The sequence below is a fragment of the Amphiura filiformis genome, chromosome 1 (genome assembly GCF_039555335.1).
Source record: "Amphiura filiformis chromosome 1, Afil_fr2py, whole genome shotgun sequence".
Classification (NCBI taxonomy): Eukaryota; Metazoa; Echinodermata; class Ophiuroidea; order Amphilepidida; family Amphiuridae; genus Amphiura; species Amphiura filiformis.
Genome location: NC_092628.1, coordinates 80,364,014 through 80,380,673, shown reverse-complemented (window position 1 = coordinate 80,380,673; position 16,660 = coordinate 80,364,014). Strand labels below are relative to the sequence as shown.

At 37.2% G+C, this 16,660-nt stretch overlaps 1 protein-coding gene across 1 annotated transcript in view; it reads left to right on the top strand.

The window, feature by feature from the left end:
• The window catches only part of LOC140154337 (RIMS-binding protein 2-like), a 150,741-nt gene that overhangs the window by 41,623 nt on the left and 92,458 nt on the right, over positions 1 to 16,660 (top strand).

Sequence of the window (16,660 nt, the reverse complement as noted above, 5' to 3'; positions counted from 1 at the left end):
CAAAATTGATAACTTGCCCAAAAGTGTCTCCTTTTGACATGACACGTCACATATGTCCTGGGTAATATTGACATGACAATACTTAAACCGTAGGTTATTTATTTAAGCTTGAGTCCAGATATGTTGCAGAGTGTCCTGAAGGGGTTCTGGTCACTGATGGTCAAAGGTTTTGTAGGTATTTCAGATTTTGATGTAGAATTAATAACAGGTAGCATGACCTTGAGGATGATAGTCAGTGATGGTCAAAGGCATGTTAAATAATCTGTTTATCAATTGATGTAAAATCAAGTTCTTATGGCAGACCATTAGCCATTGTGCTATCAAATGCAAATATCTCACAGTTACAAAATGTCAATTTTGATGATTTTTTATGTTAAAGATTATTGCAATTATAAGAACTACTCAGTGAATGCAATGCCCCTGTATGCTACTAATATGAATTTATAAATGAAAATAAAAAGCCAAATACTTGTTAACTTCAATGTAGGACCCTGCAATGTTTTTATGTTATGTCTGTAGCAATGGCCCTTTTTGTTTTCATGGCAGCTGCAGATTTGTCCTGTGTGATATTGACATGACCAAACTTAAACCGTAGGTTATTTATTTAAACTTGTGTCCAGATAGGTTGCAGAGTGTCCTGGAGGGGTTCTGGTCACTGATGGTCAAAGGTTTGTTAGGTAGTTTAATGTGCTTCAAGTTAGTACTTTGGGATATTGATGTAGAATTACGAACAGGTAGCATAACCTGGAGGGTAATAGTAAGTGATGATCAAAGGTATGTTGGATCATCAGTTTATCAATTGACCATGGTTGAATTTTTAAACAGTTGACCTGTATTCAGATGGAAGATAGCATTGCAAAAGTTTCAGCAGGTTTGTAGCCATAATGTAAATAGCCTTGTGTGCTGTTGTTGAAACCTAAGCAGTATAAAGATTTTTATTATACGTACAATATTGTATGTACAATATATGTAGTTATTTATCTATTGTTATTCTATTTCAGTACTGTTTAAGTTCTAATCGAATTTGATGACGTAAAATCGATAATATATTTCTGCTAGATATTGTATGTAACATATTATCGATTTTTCGTCATCAAACATTCGTTAGAACTTAAACATTACTGGAAATAGAATGGCAATAGATTAAATAACGTATATATTGTACATACAATATTGTACGATAATACTCGGAGTCTGAAGCGCGCTTAAGGCAAACTGAGTTCTGTTGATGTAAAATGGATGAGATAAGGTGCAATAAAATAAAGGGTTCCTGGTGCTACTCACTGTTGAAACTTTGAGGGTATTATTAATATAGCATTAGGGAAAGGTATGCTCCTTTTGGAAGAGTGCATGACAAAAGGACCGTATTCAAGCGGGTTATTGTTTTCAGAATTGTGTGTTGTTAAGACAATTAAATGTATAACTTCTGAGTAAGTACATACCTTCATCATTTGAGGGTAAGGGTTATGTTTAGTTTAAGATTTGGATCAGGTAGTAGAAGTCATCAGTTATGATTAGCATTACACATTAGGCAATGGTTAGAATTACAATTAGTATGAAGGGTGTTATATTGACAAAAGGACCGTATTCAAGCGGGTTATTGTTTTCAGAATTGTGTGTTGTTAAGACAATTAAATGTATAACTTCTGAGTAAGTACATACCTTCATCATTTGAGGGTAAGGGTTATGTTTAGTTTAAGATTTGGATCAGGTAGTAGAAGTCATCAGTTATGATTAGCATTACACATAGGCAATGGTTAGAATTACAATTAGTATGAAGGGTGTTATATTGACAAAAGGACCGTATTCAAGCGGGTTATTGTTTTCAGAATTGTGTGTTGTTAAGACAATTAAATGTATAACTTCTGAGTAAGTACATACCTTCATCATTTGAGGGTAAGGGTTATGTTTAGTTTAAGATTTGGATCAGGTAGTAGAAGTCATCAGTTATGATTAGCATTACACATTAGGCAATGGTTAGAATTACAATTAGTATGAAGGGTGTTATATTGACAGTTTTCTGAGATTAGATTACTGGCACCTTGAAGATGTGTCCTTTCCCCAAGCTTACAATAGTAGTAGCTCATTTCTCCAATGAGTACACTTAGCATAAAACCTGTAACCAATTTCTCAAGGCCAAGAGAACTCTAGCACACTGCTTTTAAACTGCAGTGCAAATCATCTAGTATAACTCATTGCACCTAAGCATCAACACTGCCCCTGGCTTTATCAAACTATATATAGTTAGTTACCTTAGTGAAAGGGAATTTCAAAACACAAGAGAAAGTGGGACATTTCGAAGGAGGTGAACTAATCTAGTAATTACTAAACATGGAAGGTGCGGGGCTACTAGCAATGTGTTTTATGTGACCTAATTTATAACTTACTTGCACATTCAATTACCAAAAGATTTTGTCAAAACTTACGTCACCAATTGGTATTTTTACTGCTAGAAAAAAATGCATCTAATGTCCCAACTTTTTGCAAAGAGCAGTCTTGAATTTCCTGCATTCATTATTGATTTGTGTGTGCAATAAAAACTGTGAGTACATACCTGGAACACATACAAAACCATGAATTTCTGGTGTAGAATTGCATACAACAGGTAGTAAACCTGCACCTGTGCTTATTCCTGATTGCCTGTGTCCCGTGGATGTATGTTTGAAGATGTAATGCAAATGAACCTCAAATTAAATGTCAAATCACAGATTTTAGGCAAATGGCAAACAACCCATGCAGTGAGACATCTTGGTGGAATTATGCATGTATTTAATATGGAGAAGCAATTTGCCTTGAACCAAATCTAATCATAAATTCATCATCTAGAAAATGCATATTTGCACATGTTGCTGAAACTTGGCAAACTACCAGGATCCCAGCGTATCAAGTGGTATGCTACTAGTTGCACGCATCCTTCAATTTGTTGAATTGTACTTAGTAATTTGAATTGGATGGATTGTGCAAGTATATACAAGTAAAGCTCTATGAAGTGGTTTTAGTAGTGAAGCGGACTATTCCAGTTGAAATCCATATACCCCCTATGGAAGACATGACCTTAATCTTCCACATAGAGAGTGTGAATTTCAAATGGGATTACTTGAATGGGCGACTCCATTTGAAATCTGCATTCCCTGTGTGGAAGATTAAGGTCATGTCTTCCATAGGGGGTGTATGGATTTCAACTGGAATAGCCTGATGTGGTTTGAAGCTTTGTAATCTTTGATATTCAGATGATTACATTTCAATTTATTTGTGATGTTATCGGCAGATTATTGTATCAGTAGGCAATTACTATTTGATCCGAGATGATGAGATGACATGTCACTAAACTCATTGTTGAATGTGACTACACATGAGTAGTTAATGCTCTCTCCATAAAAAAAAATCTACATTTAGAAAGATTTCCTTTGACGTAGACAAGCTTCAAATAGATTGTTTTTGTTGAGTTGTGCCAATAGACCAACACACAGCAGTTTTTAATTTAGACCGGATCATTGAATATTGCGGCATTTGTTTTTAATCAATAACAGAGTTATTCCTTGATATGGTCAAAAGCTACTGACCAGGCTGGCCTAAAAACATGTTGAAACTATCAATCACCGCTGGGAATTAATTCCGTGTAAATCTGACAAAGAAATTGGACTGCCCTGTGGGGAGTTCTTACTCCATGCTTATTACATCCACGTGTGATTCTCTCGTAGCAAGGTATAAATTGTGGTCATTTTACTTCAACGGACACTGTGCACTTTAGTAATTAGCGTAGGGCGATACATGAGAGGTGATACAATGCAGAGTGACCAGTCTTTCCTGTCCTAGCCTGTCGCGCCAGCACACCGATAGATAGCTGGCGGGGGGAAAACAGCGAGGCTTGACGTCGATTTGGGGTACATCTATGGCCGTCTATAAACACGGACATAATCAATTACCTGACGGCCTTCGCTGTGTTGATACGTGTACGATGTTTTTGTTATTGTGGCCACATGCCATTTTGAGTTAATTTTGGGTGTTTGTCACTTTCACAGCACTGAGTAGTTAGTTGACCAATTGTAAAGGCATCTGCTGAAAAGGTCCTCGGCCAATTGCAAATAAATTATATGTAATTATTGGTATGGCACTTTGGAAGGAAATTGTATTGTGCAATATTCATATAATGATTTCTTGTGAAGGTCAGCGGTGACGTCTGAACAAGGGTCAATATAATAACACTTTAGTATGGCAAATTGACAAATTCATGTGGTTCTTCAGACTTACAAAAATTTCAACTGGACTAAACTATAATGAAGGGACTGACTTGAGTGCAGTCTTACTGGACTAAACTATAATGAAGGGACTGACTTGAGTGCAGTCTTACCTTAATTAAAATGCATTGACCAAACTAAAATGGCTTGACTCAAACTTGGCATTCTATAAAAGTTTGTGACTCCTTTGACTTTCAGTACCTTAACTTCAAGTAGATGGTTCAAATCTTAATATCAAGGTCGCACAAGAGATAAGTTATTTGTGTTCACAAAATTCTATTATATACCAACTTATGCCCAGTCCCATTTACTAAACATTGTGTTACATAGAAAGATATGCATTGCATTTTGCCACTCTTGCCATTTCAAGGCTTTGCAAAATTGATTCTTGATGAAAACGTTTTTCTCGGTATATATATAGCATGAAGAACAAACAGAGTTTTTCAGCATGAAGTGTCAAATTTGTTTCTCCTATATCATTTGTGATGAACACATCTAGCCTACGGTTGCACCTGTCACCAATAGGTAGTTTGTCTAAACACAACGTCTTATTGATTTCTCCTATAACCATGTATCTGAGCAACATCACAATGTTGTAACAGTATTTGACTCCCGTCTTTCTTATTGTTGGTCTCGTAATGTGCATGAGACTTTGTAATAATATTCTGCACTTGAAATTATCAGAATATCAAGTCAGCAATTGGGCTTGTGCTAATTTAAACATGGCTGCTCAAAAAGGGGGAAATATTTAAAAGTGCATTCAATTTTAGTTCAATTTCTTCCTTTAAAGCAAATTGCATGATGCAAATTAAAGCATTGATAAGACTTTTCACAGTGACATGCAAACAAGTGTTCCTTCATATACCCTGAGATAGTTGGTCTTGTAGACTTTTAACTGGATTGGATGTTGAAATCCAGTAACTTTTACGAACTAAAACTGTGTGTCAAGCAAAGAATGCCAGCTGCAGTTATAAGCTTATGTGCGGATGAAGTGTATGGCTTACCATGGTGAATATTAATCTGTTAGTATAGATGTAATTATCAGGATATATACCCTTAGGTTGTAAGCTAACTTATCTCACTTAATTTGCTAGGCTTTACTCACTCATGTTGCTCACAGATCTACCCTCAAAGCCCAGAACCAATTTATTTGTATATGAGTACTTATTAATATGATTTGGTTATTGGATTTGGTGTGGAATAAATGAAATGGAAAAAAAAAGTTGTTGAAGTGCGCAGTCCTTACCAAGTTTGTTATGTATATATATATCTAGGTTGAAATATGAAGTAGCTGCACTGTATTACTGCAATGGCATATGTAATCTTTCTTGGAGTTGGTGCAACATCTTTATGCAAAGATGCATGGGTTACTGCTATAATGTGCACAAACTTAGTGATTTGATAAGTTTTTTAAGTTATGATGTATTATTAATCGGGGTTCTCATGTAAGATGCGAACGTGATGTAAGGTTGTTTCCCGTTCAGAGATTATGATGATACGGATTTACAAAGTAGAAAGCTTTGCTTCAGTTTTGATTAAGCACTTTTCATCATCACATTTTCTTTCAAATCATCTCATTTACAACCACTTCTTTCAATAATATGGATCTGTGATATATTGGAGGAGCTTACTGCTTTGCAATAGCAGATATTCATAGGTAGAACAATTTGTTGAAAATTAGTTGATGACAGATTTGGAACATCTGAAAGTGCTCCTGAGGGTATGTCAAAGGAAGGCAAAATAAGTAACAGAAGTTTGTAAAGTAGGAGTATGGAAGCTCATATGTGCCTTTTGTTTGTTTGAGAAGACATAAGAAGAAAAAGCTATTACATATGACCTTGGCTGGCATTACCAATGGAATAAGCTAGTATCAGGTGTTTGAACATTATATCAGAATTGCCATCCATCCCACATATTGTAAAGGTGGCATGAATAACACAAGTAAATTTGATTTTTATCACTACCCACTAAAGGCAAGTGATTGTTGTCTATCTCAACCTGAGCTCAAAGTGATGTAAATGTAAAGTTGAAGTTCAATCAGTTTTGTATTCCCAGTGCTCTGCAGTTGAGTAAATTGACCAACGAAACCAATTGCACTGGTCAACAACCGCTCTGCTCGATAGTAATTACTCAAGCCTTTTTTTTTACTGTCTTTTCAATTTGCAATCGATTGTGGATCAATAAAAGCAAAAAGTTTTATTAAGCAAAACAAGCAGCGATTGCGTTTTAATGAAGGGGGAGTTCTGACCATGCATTTATGCAGAGACTTTGGGACACCAGTGGGGACGAAATACAAATAATGATGTATGGATGACTGATGGATGGCTGGCTGGCTGGCCGGCCGGTAGTTTAAGGTCAATGGCATTGCATGTATAATGGAGCTGAGATGTTTTACTGGCTGCTGTGGATAATGGCATGTGATAGCAGGTGGATAATCAGTGATGCCAACACCGTGCCTAAGCCGCACAATTGGGCTACTTGGCGATCACTTGCCACTACTCAAAAAATGTGCCACTACTTGACTAAAATTGGCCTACTTTGCAAGAGTCAAGTCGCAGCAGTAATTCGACTTATTTTCCTTTCAATTTTGCCAAATTCTGAAGCTCCAGATTGCAATAACAATGGATTTTGTGGCCATTTATTGATCTAAGGATTTGAGACATTTACTTCCCATTAAGCACCAGAAGTTTTGAAGTCAAGTGCTTTCCCACCCCATTTGCGTGATTCACATTCTAAATGCAGGTAAAATCGCCCAAATATCCGGTATTAGGCAATTCTTTTTGGAATCTTATAAATTTGGCTACTTGAGAGTCATTCATTATGGCCTGGCAAGCCAATTTGCTGCACCTTGGCACTTTTGGCAACACAGGAGAACCAGAATCAACTTAGACACTTAGGGCGAGTTTCCCGACAGGAGTCTTATTAAGCCGTAGTCTTAAGGTGGCCTTGAGGCTACTAAGCCTAGCCCGCTCTCGAAGCCCGAGTCTTAACTCTAGCCGGATTTCTTCAACGCAAATTCAACCTAGTCTTAGTAGCCTTGCAGGCTTAACGCTTGACAACCTCGTCCCTTTCAACCAGCGACTTAATTGTATAGGCTGTTGGAGGTAGATGTACATAAGCTGTGGTCCTCACGGTTTACCGTACTAACAAGGTTGCCGTCTCATTATCGCAATGTTCCCGGCGCAAAGACTAGCCTGGACCCATGCGGTCTTGTGCTTGGGCTTATACCGCATACACAACTTGATGCAAGAATATTGTGTCTGTTTTGTGTCTTTTATGTAGTATTTTATTTCCACTTGACTTTTTATGAGTCCAACTTGGATGAATGATACGCCTATGCTTTATACTCGTGATGTTTTCTTTGCATCCCAAAAGGGTATAAAACTGTAAGCCTAATGGAAAAGAATCTGTGATTCCCTAAAAGGAAAGCAACTAACGTGCTATCTACTGCTAATATCAGTAGTCTTCTCAGATCTCACATGAAGTTATCTGTTGGTAAAATATTTATAATTATTTAAGTAGAAGATATAGCAATATTATATGCATCTTATCCAGAATTCAATTTTAATACTGCATGCATTATTGTTTCGTGTCAAATATTTACTATATCTTTACCAATTTTGTCCTTCTTCTATTGTATTAAATTGATGTCCAACCTGGTATAATATAGGCACTCCAAAATAATATTGTAATAGGCCTGCTTATGAAAAGTACAGTATCAAACTATTAAGGCTTGGATAGGGACAGGTGGTATCATGGCTTCATGATGATGATGATGATGATGATGATGATGATGATGATGATGATGATGATGATGATGATGATTATTATGATGATCATGATGATCATGAAAGAATGTTTTTTTAAATTATATTCGTTGTTAAAAAAATCATCATTCAAAATGAGTAGGTCTTATGATAGCAACAGCTACTTAAAAAATTCAACTAACTCAAATGAACACTAAAATAAAATGCTGAAATGTTCAACTAAATCGAACAATTACTTACCCACAGTGGCGTAACTAGACATTTTCATTTGGGGTGGGGTGGGGAATGCGGGGCAAACATAATAAATGAGGGGCAGGCATCGTTCATGCTGTTTTGGGTTTGTAAGGGGTGGAGTGGGTCTGAGGAGTTATGGGATCTGCTTGGAATGTGTCCCCGAACATTGGCGAGATTTCTTTTTGACATGGGGGGGATTGAAAAAATTATGGTACAAATGCCATATTTAAGCTATTAAAGCTGGTGACATATAGGCCAATGGTACAAAAGTGGGACAAATGCAATTTATTTAACCTTAAATATTGAGTTTTTAAGGTTAAAATGACCAAATATGAGGTTAATTAATAACTCTCAGAAGTAGGCCTAATTTACCTTTTTCATGGGTGGGTGGGTGGGGCAAGAGCTCCCCTGCCCCCCTAGTTACGCGACTGCTTACTCATGTTAATTGAAAGACCGTCAAAAATATGAAAGATAAACTTTATGCTACAATTTAAATAATTTGTAAATTGAAACAGACCAAGGCTTACGACCTAAGACCTGCTCTGAGGCAGGGCCAAGAAAAGCCGATGTAAGCCTGGTCTAATAGGCTTGCGCAGACTACGGCTACAGAAGACTGATTTCGAGAAATGCAAATTTTACTGAAGCCTGGGGCTAATCCTACAAGCCTGGCCCACGGGTTAACGAAGCCTCGAGGCTATGGTAGCCGTGCTTCAGGAAATACGTTTTCAGTTAAGCCTGGTCTTACGACCTCTTAAGCCTTGAGGCTAGACAAGCCAATTGCTAAGCCACCCGTCGAGAAATTCGCCCTTAGAGGAGCAGCTAGATTATTCAGAGTGTGCAGGAAAAAGGCTATTTGCATAACATTGATGGGGAACAAATGTATATCTTAAGTGCATGTCATCTTGGTAATTAGTAGAAGTGGAAATTGGTATTGTCATTACCATAGCGATATTGTCAATGTCATGGCAATATCAATTAGCAAGATATTAATAAGCATAAATGGAACTTGTGTAGTAATTAATAGATAATAGCCAAATTGTGTCCGGACAGTTGTAAACAGCATAGGGAAAAATTGAAAAGATTTCTAGAAGAGACAATGCCCATAGACAGATCTGAGATTGATCAATTAGAACCTAAAGTAAGAGATGGCCTTCTTGGCTGCCATTTTTGTTATCAAGATAATATGATGGCAGGTAGAATTTCTATAAACCTGAGTGAAGTGTTGGTTGAAATGGGTTAAGTAGAAAGTAGATAGGTTTAATATGTGATATATGAGACATATTGATTGGTGTGTGAATGGTGGAATAGGGATATCATTAACACATTAGTAAGTATGGGTACTTCATGGAATGGGGCAAACTTGGTTGGCTTCAAGCAGAATGCATTCCACAGGTAAATTAGCAACACATTTTACTGCAATGTGTCAGGGTGCTTAGCATTATGCAGTTTATTTGTTGTTACCATTATTCATCTTCAGTAGATTGCATTGAACATATTTGGTAGATTAGTAGACAGCCATATATTCAGTTTTCTCCAATATAGTAACCTTGATTTCCATCATTAGATATGTAGACTCATTGTTGAAGGAAATTGCTATCTACTGAAGATAGCATGACTATCTTCAGTAGATAGCATGGGGCTCTTGATGAGTTCATCTACATCCGTTGTAACATAACTGGCTATTTTGAAGTAGATAGCATAACTGGCTATATTTACTAACTATCTTCAGATTATGTGAGTATTTGTAATATATAGGAGCAAAGTTAATTTCAGAGGGACAATATCCAAAAATGACCCTTTTAGTCAAAAATGTTATATTGTTTTTGGTATATTTGATTTATATTTTTAAAAAGGGTTGGCACCAAGGTTGATTATCAGGTTTTTCCAGACCCACCTCAGGGACAGTCATATTGTATTAGAAAAGATTGACATAATGCAGATCAGCTTCAGAACCTTTATATGCCCTACTGCAGTTTTTAATGTAAAATTGTTATTATACAATACACATTAATGGTTTAGATTTTGATGCATGTGTCAAGTTAGCTTAGCTACCAATCAACAGTTGTAGTAACACACACATTTGTCATCTGTAGATAATATGACTTATTTATTTACTGGAGTCTCCTGTAATGGAAACCTATAAGGCAGATGTGATGAGTGATGGAAATCCTCTTATTACATTTCTCTTTGGAACAAATCGGCACCGAAGTGTTATAACATGAATCATTTGTTATAGCATTACAGGTTATATTTTTGTACAAAAACAGAAATAGTATCCTAATGGAAGATATAAGTTATTTATTTTCTTGTAACTCAGGAAGGAGCTTACTATATATTTAATATACACTGATGACATGACACTATGCCTGATTGAATATAGAAGCTTTTTATATCACTAAAAGAATTTGAATTTGCTTATATAGAAGCATAAGGTTGAGTTATTGCACTCACGACGACCTTGGACAAGATGAAGATCCTTATGATACACCTACTGTGGAAGATATGATGCCCGGGGGGGGTACTCAAATTTTTTTTGGGTAGGGGTGTGCCTCCGAAGATTTTGAAGTAGGACCCATGGCTATACCACTTCAAACCTGATTTTTACTACCGATGCATATACCAACATAGAATAGACACCCATGACTATACCAGTTGAAAAGACAAAAATACCACCCATTGATATACCAACCCCATATACTGACCCATCCATATACCACTATACGTTTAGAATACCGTAACAAATTTTCATATCATATTTGTTATTTTTTGTTTACTGTATTTTTTTATTCTAGGTTCTATCAAGGGTCTTTAATTTATTAATTATTATTATTTTGTTTGTTAGGGGTGGTGCAATAATTATGTGTAGGCCTACCCCCGGGGTGGTGAATTATAGGGGGCAAATATTTTTTGGCAGGCCAAAAGGGGGTGGGATTTTTGTTAGAACATTTTGAGAATTCACCACCCCGGGTACACATAATTGTTGCACCACCCCAGGTACACATAATTGTTGCACCACCCCATATTTCGTAATGAATACAAATCCAAAATAATAAATATATTTATTGTTTTGTTTTCTCAGTTTCCTTCATTTATGTTGGTTTGTCTTGTAGGGGCCAATATCTAGCCTATAGTGGGAATTCCAATTGAATGAACGCAGCTTTCAATAGCGTGACAAATTTTTGTGTACACTGCGCAATGTACGCCAGCGTGTGCGACTGTGCGTGAGTAACGCGGAAGTGAATCCAACCATGCCAACGCACTCGTGATTGGCTAGCATTGTATCCAAGGTCGTGCGGTCGCGGTGTAGTTTGAAATACGCAATATACGATCGCGGTTGGATCAAGTGCAGCTGTTGAAAGCTGCGTTCATTCAATTGGAATTCTTACTATTTTTGTAACAAGTATTGTGTAGGGAAAGATGATTCTTGCACTTTATTTTAAATTTTATTTAACAACATACAAAAACCACGAAAACAGTGGTGCAGCCAGTGCCGCCACCCGGCACCCCCCCCATCATACCCTGCATGGTGAAAGAAGAACGAAAAAAATTTTGAACATCAACATGATAAATTTTTTATTTATATTTTTTTGTACAGTACCTTTTTTCTTCCCACTCATGATTTATTGAAATTTTAAACGAATTTAATATTCATGCATTTCTGTTCAATGCAATTGCAATTATCATTGAATTACGCTAAACCAAAACAACATCAATTTGACCCATGCATATCGATCGTGTATGATCTTGGCAGTGCTGTCGCGTGTCATGTCAGCTGAATTCGGCACCAAAAATAAAACTCAACTTTACACTAAAAACTAACCCGATTGTTGATAAAACCTATTTATATTATTCAATGCATTTAAAAATCGGCAGTTAATTTGCTCAAATTTTTGCGATCCCGAGTTCCGAGAGACAAAACTGACTTAAAAACAGCGATGAAAAATTGCTGTTGCAACTTCGATACGATAGTATTTCAGTGATTTATCAAAATTGGCCGGCGTAAACAGAAGTAGTGATGGGCTCACATATACTACACCGGAAGAGTGTCGCCATCTGTTTGCAATGACAACTCAACGTTTGCTAATCGGACTATCAATTGATTTGCCCAGCTCTGAATTTATGGTTCTGATTTGCCTTATTTGGATAGCGATGTACCTTATTTGGACACGATCAGATAATTTATTTTCGTGAAATTCATGCAAGTGAGTTTAAAGATTTTCGACCCATTGATATACCAAAATCTGATTTAGACCCCATTTCAATACCAATTTCAACTTCCTACCCATGCGTATACCACAAAAACGGAAAAAATAAGGGGTCATTGATATACCAAGCGGCCGAAAATGCGACCCATGTTTGCGGCACGTCCCCGTATGACCGTTTGTACTGAGTACCTCTCGGGATATGATGATATCGATCTGCCACACAAGGAGTGTGAAATTCAAATGGGGGTTACCTGAATGGGTGACTCCATTTGAAATCTACACTCCCTGTGTGGGAGATAAGGTCACATATTCCATAGGGGGTGTATGGGCTTCAAAGTAGGCATAGGCGTTGTGCCTGTGCGTAGCGCACTATATTTTTTTTTTATAAATTGGAATAGCCCAATGTACCCACTCTGATCTAGCCTAAGTTACATTAAAGGCAGATTTAGTAGGTAGCTTCACTTCCTGCCTCTAAAGTGAAAGGGTTCCTTTGATGATTGCGTGCAAGTTGTAAAGAATTTCAGACATTGGCTCAACAATGTAGACAAATAGAGCATAACATAAATGACATAAAATCTATGATGCAATGTGACAAGGTGCTAATGTAACACGCATAGAACCCAAGGTTTTTTATGTTTGCATTCTCTTTGATTTTTTTCGGTATTTGGTAGCGATTCTTGCGCACATTCAATCAGTGCATTCATGACTGACTGGCAATCTGTAGGGTCTCTGCTACCAGCTGACGATACTCTTTAACACTTTCTGACTGCTAAGGAGCCATCACCCATTGGCTTGGAGCGATTCTTGCCATGCGTAGCAGGGATTATATGCCAAGGAGACCTCGGTGGTTGATGGGGAATTCATGCTGTGGGCTTGCTAGGCTTTATATTCTGACTAGATTAGGAACTACGACTTATTGCGTAGTGTGATTTGACAGGATTTATTAAGTGATATGTGGCTTTAGAAGTGCTTTCAGTAAGATGTTGAATTGAGAATAGTGAGGGAATACAAGGGTGCACTTAAAGGAGACTGCTGCAATGCTTCCCATGATTTCAGGCTTATTTGCCATTATAGAGCAATGGTTACAATGATATTACACATGATTGCAGGCTTATTTGTTATTGTATAGCAATGTTACATATGAATTCAGGCTTATTTGCTGTTATATAACAAAGTTACAATGATACACATTTACCATGGTGTACTCCATTGATATTTGTTCAATATGGTTCCTTTTGATCTTGGGGTTTCAGATCTGTGTGGACACAAAATAAGGCAAATAGAATTAATATTTTCTGAGGTTTAATCACAGGTTCCTATATGGAGATAGTTTTAGATGGTTCGTCCAAAATTGTCCTGCAGGCCATAATGATGAGCTCTCTGGAGTGGTTTCAGTCTACAAAATGTGATATAATTGCATGTGTTAACAGGAATAAAACTTAGATGGACAAGGGGGAGAGCAATTTCTGGTGTTCGAAACGTTCAGTCAGATTTTGGTTGGATGTTGGAGCCTGGTGTAGGGGACGTTTAGTCAGATTTTGGTTAATTGGATCATATGGTAGAGCTACAGTCGCCTCGTAGGCACCCCTTGCTTGGTGATGATGAATATGGCCTATGACAATCTACGCTAGTACAACACATGATGTGCTGGCAATACTAATTCATCTTGCACAAGAACACACTCCAAAGTGTTATGAGAGATGAAGGTTTAAGTGGTCATATCATGGGTAAGAAAATAAAGAGCAACATTGTCACGATTCATCTATAGTTGTTGTGAGAGTAGATAAAAAGGTATGCCTGGAGACAAGAGGAGTGCCAAACTGATAGGGAATGCATGAGACAAGATGTTGGCTGTTTGGAGCTGAGGTGTGATGGTTATGAATTCTGTTGTAGCTACACTGTTTGGTGTCAGCTAACACTCCATAGAAATTGAAGCTTTTCTGACCTGTACTGAATTGAATAACAAAATATTCATGATAAAACACCATCTGTATTATGATCAAGCTAGAATTTATTATGAAATATGACCCACAGATTTGTAAAAGCTTTTGTGTTTTCTTGTTTCACAACATGAATCAATTTATAAGGAACTGCTTCAAGTCCATGATAGATTTGATTTTCAGTTTATTGTTTGACTGATCAGAAAGGAGCAGGAATATCAGATGAAATGAACTGATTTTGCACCACAAATGATTCATCTTGCCTTGATCACATCAGATATTGCTACCCAGATATGACCTAAAGTGCACAATAGGAGCTAATATTCAAAAATTCATCAAAGCTAAAAGGAACCTGGATCCAGCATACTACAAGCATTGTTAGTATCTTTCAATATACCAGAGGGCAAAATCATTTGTAACCTCTACGGGAAAACTTGCATTGTTACGTCTTATTTCATTATTTCACTACACGTGTTGAAAATATTGATTGCCTGGTGTCTAGATTCTGATTCGTTCCTTTCCCACCGATCAAGGTTTGTATAACTCTAGACAGCCAAGGACAATTTCCAGGTTGCAACATTGATCTGGAGCAAGGCTATAAGTGTTTCTCGTCTCAAGTTGAGATTTTGGATTTTACAGTGGGGCGTATACACTTATGTAGAAGGGCGACTTGTCCGTACGCTGGTGACACAATCACTTAAACGCACTGAGTTAAATCTGCCAGCATGGCGTTACTCTCAAAAATGAGACATATTTTTGTTTACCGTGATATTAAAATTGACTAAACAATGAAAAAAGTTGGCTAATATTATCTGGAACTTTGACTGCTTAAAGTGGAATTTGATCTAGAACCTGTTGAAACAATTGCCATTTATGTAGAGACTGATATCTTAGCAGAAGTTGAGAAATATTGGTCAACACAATTTATCAGCACGATTTACTTGAGGACTAGAGAGGTGTAGATTCAATTTTCATTGTTAATATGACATGATGCGTCTGGCAAGTGAAAGCTGATAGTCCAAATCAGATACAACATATAACCTAAATAGAAAGCAAATTTATACTTCTACTACTCAAATTTGGTACACTCACGGAGCGCTTTCACGGGTCAACCGGCGTCTTCAGCGGATGTTATTGCTCTGAAGATTGTTGTTGCTAGTGATGTAGTACTAGGACACCTCCGATGACGCCACAGATGTTGATGACGCCAAACTTTTGAAGATGTGCGCCCCCTGGTTCCGGGGGTCAGGAGGGGTCTGGGAGAACGTAAAAGTGTTAGAAAGGGAGTCCAAGGACTTCCCTCGCAGGGTCTTGGAAGCAATCCATATCAGAACTAAAAGACCCAGACTGAACCGTGACAAAGGGTTGGACATCGACCCCGTCAGGGACAACCTCCTGACCCCCCGGAACCAGGGGGGCGGCACAACATCTTCAAAAGTTTGACGTCATCAACATCTGTGACGTCATCGGAGGTGTCCTAGTACTACATCACTAGCAACAACAATCTTCAGAGCAATAACATCCGCTGAAGACGCCGGTTGACCCGGTGAAAGCGCCCGTGAGTGTACCAAATTTGAGTAGCGAGAAGTATAAATTTGCTTTCTATTTACGTTTACCGCTACGTATGAATATACATCATTATAACATATAACCTGTCAATGAATGATGCACAATGAAGATGATTAGAGGCTTGTTTATATTGGCAGGTTGCTGTCATCATTACAGGTGATTTTGTAAAGTCAAATGGGAGTAAACCATATCAAATGGTACTGTAACCAATTTTCTATGATCAAGAGAAAAAACAGTAAGGGAAAATGCCTTGTTGGTAAACTTGATGATGTAAACTCTTTGCTTCTGCCCTGTTATTCAAGTGTATTATATTGAGTATTGCAATTTCTAGGAAATTAATGTTAACTTCCTGCATTTACTAAACTCTGCAAGTTTTTATAATATGTATTTGTTTATTTTATCAATTTGAATACATGCGCTATACACACCTTGTCTATCTTCTACTACAACACATATTGTTTTCAACTAGTAATAGTTCTATTGCAACCACAATTAGCTCATATGAAAGGCTCAGAGTATGTTTTGTCCTTCAGTTCTGTGCTGATATATAGATCCAGAAAAGGAGAAAGAAATCTTCTAGACTTTGTTTTAAACTACTTTCTGTGATTGTGACATAACAAATCAAAAGACCTTCAAAAGCAGACAGTAGCTCAAATGAAATGTAATAATGCACAAATGTAATAATGATGAACAGTCTTTTATTGACT